Source organism: Pleurodeles waltl, chromosome 6 (genome assembly GCF_031143425.1).
Source record: "Pleurodeles waltl isolate 20211129_DDA chromosome 6, aPleWal1.hap1.20221129, whole genome shotgun sequence".
Classification (NCBI taxonomy): domain Eukaryota; kingdom Metazoa; phylum Chordata; class Amphibia; order Caudata; family Salamandridae; genus Pleurodeles; species Pleurodeles waltl.
The window spans coordinates 631587784-631600782 of NC_090445.1; positions in this window are offsets into that span (position 1 = coordinate 631587784).

Here is a 12999-nt window from a genome sequence, read left to right on the forward strand (position 1 = left end):
TCAGGTTGGTCTTAGGAGTCTGGCCACTTTACAACTGGTAGATAGTGGTAGAGTGAATGTGCTCTCCTAAAGAAGGTTACATTTAGTGATCTAGGATTGAGATATTTAATGTATCTGTAAGTCTCTAGTAGAATGCACTACCTATACCCAGGGTATGCAAATTAAATGGTACTAGTGGGCCTGCTGCACTGATTGTTGCACCCATACATCTAGTCTGTGAAACCTGTCTGAGGCCTGCAATTGCAGAGTCTGTGTGTGAAGTTTTCAACTTCCACTTCACTTTGGCAGTTAAAACCCTTTGCAAAGCTTACAGGATAACATTAGTGGATACCTTTTATACTTAATAAGCTGTAATACCAGATTGAGAGGGAGTAGAGCTGTCATGTCAAATAACTCTGGAATGGAATGAAACACTGATATAATCAATAATGTAGGCATTTACCTGTTTACTGTATGTAATGTGATAGTAGCTACTTGTGTTGAAAAAGGATGATTAAGGATTGCAAAAGAAGAAGAGAGTAGAAAAGAATAGAAGAAACAGTACTGTCTGAATGAAACTGAGATGAAAAAAGGACATGATGCAGGAAAATGTAGTGGGGAAAAAAAAACTGCTGGTAAGAGAACTAAGGAGTTTATTGAAACAGTATGTGGAGAAATGAAATGTGTGGAAAATATTGTGAATAAAAAGGGAGCTTTAACATCAACTCAGAAAGGAAAAGGAATAAGTCATACTCAAAGTGGAAAACGTTATAAAACAGCTATCCTGACAACAAGGAAGAAGAAGGTCAAAGAAATATGAATGAGAATGTTCAGAAGTATGGTAATACAGAAGTTGGTATGAGACATGAAACAGTATAAGAAAAGAAGGGCAGTATTGAATCAAAAAGAACATATAGAGAGTGTGGTTGATAAAACATTTGCCTTGAAGCATAAAGTATTTATCTTGATACTAAACAGAATGAGAACACTGGATAAAACACTGTTGTTTATGAAGCCAAAAAGCCAAAAAAGTAACTTTTGAAAAAGTTTCAAAGGAGAATGGAAGCATACATTTATTATTGTGCCTTTCTTTAACAAAGAAAGCTACTTAAAAGATAACACATTACTGCATGCAGTTGAAACAACTTGTCAGTGCTATGAGGTAAAAGATGATGCTCCCATTGCAAAAGAGGAGATGTTCCATATAATTGTAGTGAATGAGGTAGCTGAAGAGGTACAAGGAAGACATAGGCATACGCCTGTGTATAAATGGGACTGCAGTAATATTTATAGTGCTCACCAGGAATCAACTGATCAATCAAGAAACTTTCTATCAACATTTCCAAGTAAAAGTGTCAAGCAGAAAATTGCAATCCTGCAAGTTTTAGATCCATAAAAAGTTATGAAATATACTAATTTACAAGGGTATTCATTGGCGTGTTTATCCAAGAAAGTGTGCACAGGCACCTTTCACCATTTTCAAATGTTGGCTGTTCATCATTAAAAAATGCAACATTTAGTTCGAAGACTTTGCTATGTAAAAACTCCTGTATTGTGTGTAGGAGAAATGAATAAAGCACTTTTGTATGGTACAGTATCAGAAGTTGAAAATGTGTGTGAAGATATTCAGTTACTTTTATTTGGTCCTGAAGTGGAGTCTGGGCAAAATAAGGAGTTACTATGTTCAGCTGTAGAGGAACAAAACATAGATATTAGTACTGATAACTTTGCACAAGAAATAACAAAGGTTAATGCAGTTTCTGTAGAGCAACCAAACTATGGGCCTGATTTAGATACTGGTGGATGGTTTACTCCATCACAACTGTGACAGATATCCCATCCTCTGAAATCTAAACCCCATGGAAGGTAATGGCATTTAGATTTCTAGGGATGGGTTATCCGTCACAGTTGTGACGGAGTAACCCATCTTCCAATATTTTAATCAAGCCCTTAGTTTTTATTTGTTGTTGCTGCACTCACTACAAAGGACAAACTCGAAATGTTGATGTGTTCTTGAAAACTGAACAAGAAAACAGAGAAAAGTGGCTAGAATTTGCAGTGTACTTATTTGTTAAAGAATGTTTTGATTTGTCAATGTGTGAGATCATCTGCAGGTAAATTAGAGGACAACAAGTGCCTATCACAGCAGTACATAATAGATTAGAGTCGGTCAAATTCCTGATGAACTTCGACATCTGAATGTTTATGAATTAATATTAATGCAATCTGTACATCTGTCGCATTGGTTCTCATTATACCAATGAGGCTGCTGGATTTGGGCAGCAGCATCACCTGAATTGTGAGGACTGAGTCCAAACCCAGACCATGTGACAACTGTCAGTCTAATCCATTTCCAGACGACTAGAAGCGCCTAAGAGCAAGGACGAATTGTGGCAACAAGACACATGACATTATGACTTCTTGGGGAAATCGTGGTGGATCAGATGTCATCCTTTTCTCTCAGTTACATCAGTCTCACACATGCAAAGACAAACAGAGACAGAAATTAGTTCAATAAGATTTATTGAATCAGCTGTGTCTTAGATAAAATGGCATGAAATGCAATAATTATAATGATGTAACATACTAGAAGACAAATGATGACAAGAAAAGTGAATCAAGGAAAAGTCCCACCATGCTGTCACTATGCACAATATACACAATTCCTACCTAAGCTATTTTAGAGCACAGCAGGATAAGCCCTATTCCACCCTTCAGGATTACCCCCTGGGAAGACATCACCCCCCATACCTGAGTGTGACAGTAGTGAAGAGGCCTATTATCTATAGAGACACCATTCCCATGTGGCCAGGGAACTGGTGGTCTCAGCAAGCAGCTGTAATGAAGTCAGACAGCATTGAGTCGTAGTCATCTGTCTGGAACCTCCCTCTAACATGCATGGGACAGGGAAATATTTTTATAGTAAAACAACAGATTTTCTGAGAAAATGTCCCCACGTCAAAATACATGTGTTTCTATGAATGTTAGAGATGCAGTGTACCACTTGTGCCGACAATCCTATCTCGCTGCAGCCTTGAGGAAAGCACAAAGTGAAAGAATGTTGTGCTAAGAAATATGATGCTTTGCTAGGTGAAAGGACAACTAGATGAAGAAAATAAAACACCATCACAAATGTGGTCAATTCTAAAACAATAAAATGAAGCAGGTTAAAATGTTACCAGGCTAAAGGTCACAAGCAACAGGCCTAGTTGCTAAAATAACGTGCCAAGAAACATCACTAAAATGGCTCTATAACACCTTCCCCTTGTTGGTTCAGAAGTGGTTAAGCAGCCTAATTCGTAAATTAAAAACAACTAAAATGCAATGCTTTAACACATATATATATATATATATATATATATATATAGATATATATAATCATCAATTCTGACAAATTAAAACACACTTGAGCAGGGTAATATAAAAGAAAATGAGGAAGAGGTTAATTTAGAGACTTAGCAGTGGTGCCAATGAAACCAAATTTTAAAAGTCAGTGTCATTTTGAAAATCTCCAATTATAGCCTTAAAGAAAGATACAATCCCAGTAGTACTAGACACTTTAAAAATTTGTCCCACAAGTTCTCCATAGTGTCTCAGAAAGTTTGTATTTAAAAGAAACTGTATTTCTGCAGATGACCTTGCCACTTGGAACGCATACATCTCACGTGCAGATGTCAGCAGTACGTGGTTTTGAAATGATAAAGCCTTTAGTCTGCTCAACATGTTCACATTTGAAGTAGCAATGTTAGTCCAAATATCTGCTTCTTTCATCTTTTATGTAGGGGGAAAAAGAACATTCCTGCAACAGGTGACAATATGGGAGACCAAAATGATGTAAGCAATTCCAGCTCACATTCCACAACAACTTTCACTGTTAAGAAGCACATAGCTTCCATTAGAGAGCACCTGGAACGCAGGTCTAATCTAGGGGACTGGAACTCCCTTCAGATAGAAAGCCAAATTCCCTGCCAAAGTGTTACGCGCCCCATGCAAGGACAGTTGCCTACAAACCATTGAATGGCTCACTGAAGTCTTGCATTCGTTGTCACTAACATGCCATTGAGACATTTGTACAAAAAGGGAAACTCCCACACCTCATGGATGTAACTATCTCCTAGCTTCTCATATATGCCTAATGGAATGTATTTTAAACAGGATGTAAATTGCAGTGTTGAAATAGGCAGATTAATAACCCTGTGCATTAACCGTTTCAGCAGATGGTTTTTCAGCCACAGTAGAAGGCAACTTTTCTAATTTCTCGATGTTTAACATAAAATAAGTTGCTTCCTTCTTGCCCTTTATTTGTTGCAGTTTTTTCAAATTAAATGCTGAAAATATGTCCCTGGCACTGTCCTATTGTCAAGATACAAGACAGATTTCAGTGCCTTTAGTGTCCAACCCAGCAGCATAATGGAACTTAGCTGACTCTGTGCATTATGCCACTTTAAACAATGTCTATTGCAGAAGAAACAATGTTGTTTAAAGTGTATATGCAGTCCAACAAGATGTTAAGCCCCTTATCTACAGCGGCTAATGCCTTCTGTACATTTTCCTGATCTATCTGCCTTATCTGGGCACCAGCTTCTTGTTGAAAAAGTGTCCAAATTTTATTGTAAACTGCATATAAGAAGTACTTTTTATGTTGTCTTCTGGGCACAACTGGAAATCCGGCAAGGCTGTGTTATTAGACAGGAGACTGAGGTGTTCTGTAAAAGCATCTAGTGAGGAACTTTTTACCATTACTGGCACAATTTCCCTACACTGTATGTTGTTACTACACCCGAATGTTCTGATGACACATAGGACCTCATTACGACCCTGGCGCCTGGCGGTAAGCTGGCGGTGTTCTGCCAGCTATTATGACCATGGTGCAATAGCCACGGCCATACCACCGACCCTTCCACAATACCGCCAGGCTTTCGCCTGGCAGTCATAATCCCCAGGGCAGTGATGCTTGCTGGAGGTAGGGGGACTTGGGGTGCCCCTGGAGGCCCCTGCACTGCCCATGCACTTGGCATGGGCAGTGCAGGGGCCCCAAGGCATAGCCCCATCGAAGTGCGTGGTGGGTGCTACTGGACCTGCTGCACATCAGCATTGCCGCTGGCTCTATTATGAGCCGGCAGCAATGTTGATGTGACTTTTCTGCTGGGCGAGCGGACGGTAACACTGTTTCCGTCCGCTAGCCCAGCGGAAAAGTTGAAATAGGGAGCCAGAAGTACCGCCAGCACTGGCGGTATTCTGGCACCCGCTGCCTCAGAGGTCTTCAGAGAAGACCGCTGAGGTTTTAATGAGGGCCATAGTGAGGGTCTGGGCTATTCATTCTAAAATGCCCTGTGGAGTTTACAAAACGCACATGACAACCATTTGTGTCCACTGGCCGCAATAACCACCCACCAGGATGTGAAAGTGATGTGTTAAATGTTCCATTTTGGACCCACACATCGGGCTGATCTTCAGTTTCATTAATATATTTTTGCCATTTATAAAATTTAGCAGGGGCAGGGATACCAGGCGCATTCAAATCCTTAATTCTTGCCAAGCCTAAACAACTTGTCTGTTGTACATCTCATTAAAAAATATAGGCCCTCATTCTGACCCTGGCGGTCGGCGGAGAGACGGCGGTCGGACCGCGAACAGACCGGCGGTATTAAAAATGGCATTCTGACCGCGGCGGTCCCCGCCGCGACCGACCGCTACTTCTCCACTCCGACCGCCGCGGCGGTCATGACCGCGGGGCTGGAGTTTGCGCACTCCGGCCCGGCGGTCGTCCCAAGACCGCCAAGGGTATTATGACCCTGCCTACCGCCGCGGTTTCTTGCGGGCGGGAACCGCCGTGCGAACCATGGCGGTAAGCACTATCGGGGCCAGGGAATTCCTTCCCTGGCACTGATAGGGGTCTCCCCCACCCCCCACTACCCACCCGAGTCCTCCCCCCACACCCTCCACCCCCCTGCCACCCCCCAGAGGTGGTACGAACCCCCTCCCCACCCCCACCCCGACATGCACATACATGTACCGCGACATGCACACACCCCCAACATGCACATATACACACCCCCTACACACACATACACAACGGGGACACATACCCGCACACATACATGCCGACATGCGCACCTGCCGAACAGCACACATTACCCATAGACACAGCAGCACCCCCCGCCCGCATACACGCACTCACACACCCCCTCTACACACTCACACGCACACCCCCATGCACGCCCACATCACACAACACCCCCCCACCCCCTCCCCTCACGGACGATCAACTTACCTTGTGCGTTGGTCCTCCGGGAGGCGACGGGAGCCATAGGGACGTGACCGCCAACAGAAGACCGCCAACAGAAGACCGCCACACAGAAATGTGGGTCGTAATTCTGTGGGCGGTGTTCTGCTGGCGTGGCGGTGGAGGTTGACCAGTCTCCACTTTCCCGCCGACCGCCAGTGTGGCTGCTGGCGGTTTTCCGGCGGAACGCTCCCAGCGGTCAGAATGCGCACAGCGGCACACCGCCGCGGTCGGCGGTCTTCACCGCGGCGGTAACTCAGCGGTCTTGCGAAAAGACCGCCAAGGTCAGAATGAGGGCCATAATGTGGACAGGTATCAGACATGCTCTAAATAAAGCTTCCTTCTCCCTTGTTTGCCATCTTTAGTTCCCCATACCCTTTTTAAGTTTTCTATAGCCAACCGGGAAACTAAGTAATCAGAGTAAATCAATTTTGTATCAGTTAATAAGATGTGGTGCATTTCCATTACTGCCAATTTAAAATAATACGACTCAGCATGTTTAACATTGTGCCCAGAGAAGTATGCAAACTTTTCAGAGTATGTTTTTGAACGCATCATTGGTGATGTTGGACAATGTTCCCATTGTGTGTAACTAAAAATAGTCTTTGGGGTACTTGCTCTGAGAATGTAATGGTTGTCCATAATAATTATAACAGAACATAGTTCCATAATTTTCTTTTGATTGATAAACATCTTCACTTTCAAATACATTCTAATTCAGATAGCATAGAATGAACTGTTTTTATATACCAAACATCAGAAACAACTCCGGGTGTAATTACATCTTTAATTGAAAGTTTAATTACATATGGAGTTTGCATAACCTCCGTCGGGCCATGTATATCATAAGATACTTTATCCCAAAACAGTCACATCAGGAATTGGTATGGCTGAAATGTTCACTAGGGACAAGTCTATGCAGACCATATGGGAGGAAAAATGTGGTTTTAGAATTTCATCCACCAGTTCAACTGTAGAGCATTCAGGAAGGTAATAGCCAAATGTCATTAAGAAAAAGATGATGACAAACCCAATCCAAAGAGGGAAGGCAAGCACAGTTAATAAGAACCACAGATAGTTCCATAGAAGAATGAAATAGTTTGTCTTGAGCCAATTTATCTGCTTATGTGCTCTTGACAGTCTTGTTGTAGAAGAAGCAGATGAGTCGGATAAAGAGTCATTGACATCAGCAAAATATCCAAAAGCAGTTCGTACAAAAACTGGAGCCATGTTTGGAAGAGGAGAACTGGCAGAATTCTCCCTTGGTGGTTCACAGTAGACAGTTCCATCCGTTTGAGTTGAATTTGAGTACATTTGTTCAATATTGTTGACATGCTTATCTTAGAAGAAGTTAACAGGCTAATGAAGGATCATTTTCCGCCTTGCCCAAGCATGGAGAGGTGTCAGCGTTGCTACTCAAAATCTGTAGAGGAACATCCTGGTCTGTAGTGAGAGGGAGTCAGGTACTACCCAGGAGGCCTCTAGGACTGCTGTGTAGCTTGACATTGTCGATGGAGACAAAGCGGTTTTCTTTAGAAACAGGCAGTGTGGTAGAATATCAGTTCTGATACCATGTATTCCCAGTACTGGAACCAGTGTATGATAAGAAGAACCAAACTCCTTTTTCACAGCAACCTTTTCATGCACTAGGTCCCCAACTTTTGGAATTGAGTCGGTAGGTGTTATTGGTGCATCCCTGATTCCCAAGGAGGTGGTACTTGCAGATGCGTTGCCATCACTGAACTGTTGTAGGTCCTGCAAGACAATGACATGTTTATTTTTGTCAAAAGGTGTATTCTGTCGCCTCTGCGCCAGGACCATCAAGATCTGGAACATACATTTGTGTCTGAACAGACATTCATATGGGCTAAGCCCTCCTAGGACCTTCTGGGCAGATTATTACGTGCTCTCTGGACTCCATACAGGTGATTAAGCCAACTACGAGTCATGCCTAATACTCTAGCTGTTAACGATTGCTTTAAGTCCCAGATTCTTTGCTCCACAACACTGTTTCCCTCAGGATGATACAAAGACAAATAATACAGTTGGACCCCTAATGAAGCAATGGTGTCCCTGAATGCTCAGGAGGCAGAAAGCAGGACCCAGGTCAAGTGGAATGCCACAACTCCATATGCACTGATAAAGACTTGCAAATCATTAATAACAGTTTGAGCGTTGGCTACGTGTTTTGGCCATACCCATAGGAATCTGAATCATGACTCAACTGCGACTAAGATGTATTTGTATGCACCATCAGGTGTCAAGAGACCACAATGGTCCAGGTACACACATTGTAAAGGTCTGATAGAAATTAGGAAGGGTATATGCAGTGGGTGTTTCATGGTGGACCCTTTCATTTGCTGACAGATGTTACAACAAAGGACATACTGCTTGGTCTGTTTGCATAGACCTGGCCACCAATAACATGCTTGTAATAGTGAAATAGTAGCTGCCGCACCAGCATGGGCAGAAGCAACTCCCTCATGTGCTGCTTTAATCAACTCAGGTCTTTGGTCTTTGTTGGGGATCACACAATGCCCACACCTGACAGTGTTTCATCATCCAACCTCGTCCGTGAACGAGTTACTGCAGCAGCAGAAGCCATAGCTTGTGCTGACTTTACCACTTCATCAGGCAAGGTGTTGCTGGTTATGTGTATTCCAACATGTTGGTGTCCCAATGTATGAACTACATGGACATTTGGTAGCATTTGTTTCAGATCCACTACTTTCTCCCACAACAGTTTGTGTTTGATGGTGTTGCCTTTGAAGTCTCTGAACCCATTCTGGTGCCAGTAATGCAGGTATTCATTGAAGTATAGACACAGTAATACAAATCACAGACGATTAGTCTTAACTGTCCTGGATCCGTGTGTTCTAGTGCCATCAACAGAGCGTTAAGCTCTGCCAACTGTGCAGTGCTTTACCCTAATGCCTCCGTATAGGTGTGTTGTGGATGGAATTCATCATCCGTCATGTAGTTACTCACAACCTCCCAGGTGGCGGATTATTGAAGTTTAGTGCCTACTGCTATTTGGGCTGAACCATCAGTGTACATAATTGCATGATTATTCAATATTGGTCAATAGGCAAACTGTTTGCTGGAACTGGGTATTCCAGTTCATATTTGAGAAATTCTTCGTTTTGTAATTTTGGGTCAAAAACATAATCAACATCAGTGGCCGACAGAGAAGTTGCCCTTTGGATCCTTCATGGATGTAGTTCCTTAGCATTAGGAACATTGGCTTTTCTGACAGCTTCTAGGGCTGGGACTGAGACACAAGAATAATGCGTTTTCCCTGGGCCATAGGTCTCTCTTTAATGACAGCCATCTGAACAGCAGTCCGAATTGTTTCTGTGGGAGCAAGGCGCTATACCGCAGTGGAATACATATGTGATTTTTATGCAATAGGGACGGTATCACTCTCATTGAATGTTACATAGGTGAAACTGATGGCACCAGCAATTACTCTGATTTCCCAGTGTGTTTTATTGTCTCTTGTATGTAAGTGTTTAGCTGCAAGCGTGTCTTGTTGCAATGCTCTAAGAACGCGTGTGTGTTCAACTGTCCAATATTTACTTGAAAAGTTAGGATGTATTAAGTCATATAATGGTTTAATGCGTTGTGCATAATCTGGAATGTAAGTTCTGCCAGAGTTTAAAAAGCCCAACAATGACTGGAGCATTATGATAGTATTTGGTGGTTGCAATTGTGTGCATTTCTCTAAAAATGAAGGTGCTAGGCTCTTGCCTTCATCGTATAGTTCGTATCTCAAAAATAGGATACTAAAGAAGGAGATCTTTTTTTATTTTTAAATTAAGTTTATAGCCAAATTCGGCAAATCCCACAACAATATGGTTCTCTTGTCTTACATGTTGAACAAGATCATCATCTGTAAGGTAGATATCATCTACATAGGACAATGCCTCAGGGTTAATGTCGTGTAAAATTGAAGTAACACGAGCTGAAAACAATCCTGGTCTGTTTTTAGACCCTTGTGGGAGATGGCACTTTGTTTTCTGTGCACCTAAAGCACTAAAACTTGTTAAAGCCATACTTTCATGTGCTATATTTTGGCAGAAGAAACTGTTGGAAATATCCAAGGTTGTGTTTTTTGCATACTATATTATGAATAAGTGCTGTGCTGTATGCATTTTGAATGGCAAATGTGCATGTGTGACTATTTAAATGTTTGTCGTCTAAGACTATTATATATGAATGGTCTGGTTAGCTATGGGGAACAGCGGGTTGTTCATTGGTGAGACACAGGGTTCAATTATGCCTTGGTACTATAGCTGTGTGAGGATTTCCCTCACCGGTGCGCTAGCTTCATGCTTTATTGGGTATTGGGGTTGAGGTTGTGGTTGGGAGCTGATTGGTATTATAGGGTAGGTATAGTCTTTATCCCACTATAAATGATTGCGATATAACACGGGTGCCTGCGTCAACACCCAATCAATAGCATAAGCCTCCCTGAGCTCTCTTGGAACAAGAGGTGAGAAAAAGGTTTCAATTACCTCTTCCTATATGGGAGATTACAGACAAATCCTGGTGGCCAATCTTTTTCAGCCAGTAGAATATCATAAATGGTTACTACACGACTTCAAAACATAGCGTCTATTTTATGCTCCATGTCTCCTTCTAATTGTATTTTTAATTTATACACCCTACCGAGTTTAGAGACGCAAATGTCCACATTCTCGTCTTGTAAAAAGGCGTTAGTTGCTTTCACCTCCAGATGCTCTTGAACATTCCGGCAAACTATTGTGACCTCTGCTGTGCTCTCTAGCATGGCCAGTGTCCACTTCCTATTCTTCAGTAAAGCTCTCATCCTGAGTGGCATTTCATATAGAAATTCCTGCCACCTTTTTCTTTTTGAATTGAGGTTTTTTTGGGGGAAGTTTCTCTTCTTTCTCAACAGAAACTTCTGACAAGCGTTGTGACTCCTTTCTTAGTTTCACATACTCACTTCACTGTTCTGATTGTCCACCTCTCTCACTGCGTTTATCCAGTGAGTGCTGAAAGGAACGAGATTGACGTGTATCAGTATATTGATATCTATCAGGCATTTTTATATTGTCTCTATTTCTACAATTATAGTGGTTTTGAGAGGGCTCCTAATGTGGAGAATCTCCCTTTTTTTTTAAAGATGTTTGTTTTTATTTATCCCAGCATTTTTTTAGAACCCTCAGGTGCTTGCTTAGTAGAATCCTTATTGGATTTACCCTGTTATTGTGGTTTACTAGGTCTGGCTCCAAGACGATCCCAACCAATACTAGAGTAGGTCTTGGTGATAATCTTTGGCAGCTCACATTCTTGACCTTGTAAAGGAAAGTCCCAAAGCCACATACTCGCTGCTAGTGCTACTGCTATCCCCTTAGGATTGTTTAATATTATTGGAGATAAGTGGCAAAATTGCCCATTAATTGCTTCCCCAAATCATTGGCCAGGGCTGCCCCGTATTCATCTTGAATTAGTTTTAACAATTGTGGAAGATTGGCAAGGGTTGGTGTACCATGTGTGGTAGTGTAAAGCATGGCAAATACTGTGCCCCAAGTATTGCAGTTACCAACTGCAGGAACCATCCCAAATGGCAAGCACATAGAGGCAGAAATTGGTTCTGTTAGACTTAGCATCCTTGCCGTGGTCTCCCCTAACTTTTTGCCTCTGTTTCCCAGGTTGTTGATGTGTGCTGGACTCTGTATTTGCTGTTTTTGTTACTCTGGGCACTTTACCACTGCAATCCAATGCTAAATTGCAAGTGCTCCTATACAAAATGTGTATGTAATTGGTTCATCCTTGATTGGCATATTTGATATACTGGTAAGTCCCTAGTACAGTGCACTAGAGGTGCCCAGGGCCAGTAAATCAAATGCTACTAGTAGGCCTGCAGCACTGGTTGTGCCACCCGCATTAGTAGCCCTGTAATCATGTCTCAGACCTGCCACTGCAGTGTCTGTGTGTGAAGTTTTTAAACTGCCAATTCGACTTGGCAAGTGTACCCACTTGCCAGGCCTAAATATTCCCTTTTCTTACATGTAAGACACCCATAAGGTAAGCCCTAGGTAGCCCCACGGGCAGGGTGCAGTGTATGTTTAAGGTAAGACATATACTAATGTGTATAGTAATGTGTTTTAAATGTCCTAACAGTGAAATACTTCTAAATTCGGTTTTCAGTGTTGCAAGGCCTATCCCTCTCATAGGTTAACATGGGGGCTGCCTTTAAATATGATTAAAGTGTACATTCCCTTTGTGAGAGGATAGAAATGTGGAGTTTGGGGTCTCTGAGATTGTGTGTTTGAAAATGCCACTTTTAGAAAGTGAGCATTTTCTTGCTCAAACCATTCTGTGACTCTGTCTGTTTGTGGATTCACTGTCTGGGTCAGTTTGACATTTAGGATGTTTGCACCTCTCTCTAGACAGTGACACAAAGGGAGCTGGGGTGTAGCCTGCATATCCTGATGAGCCATCTGTGCTAGGAGGGAGGGGAGAAGTGGTCACTCACACCTGAAAGGGCTATGCCTGCCTTTACACAATGCAGTTTCCAACCCCCTGGTGTGTGTCTGGGGCCTGGCGTGGGCAAATCAGGATTTCACAAACAAGAGAGTCTTTTCTTTGAAGTAAGCCTACTTCAAAGGGCAAAATGGGTATAAGAAGGGTACCCAAAACCACAGACTTTAGATCACTTCTGGAAACCAAGAGGAACCTCTGCCTGGAGAAGAGCTGAAGAGCTG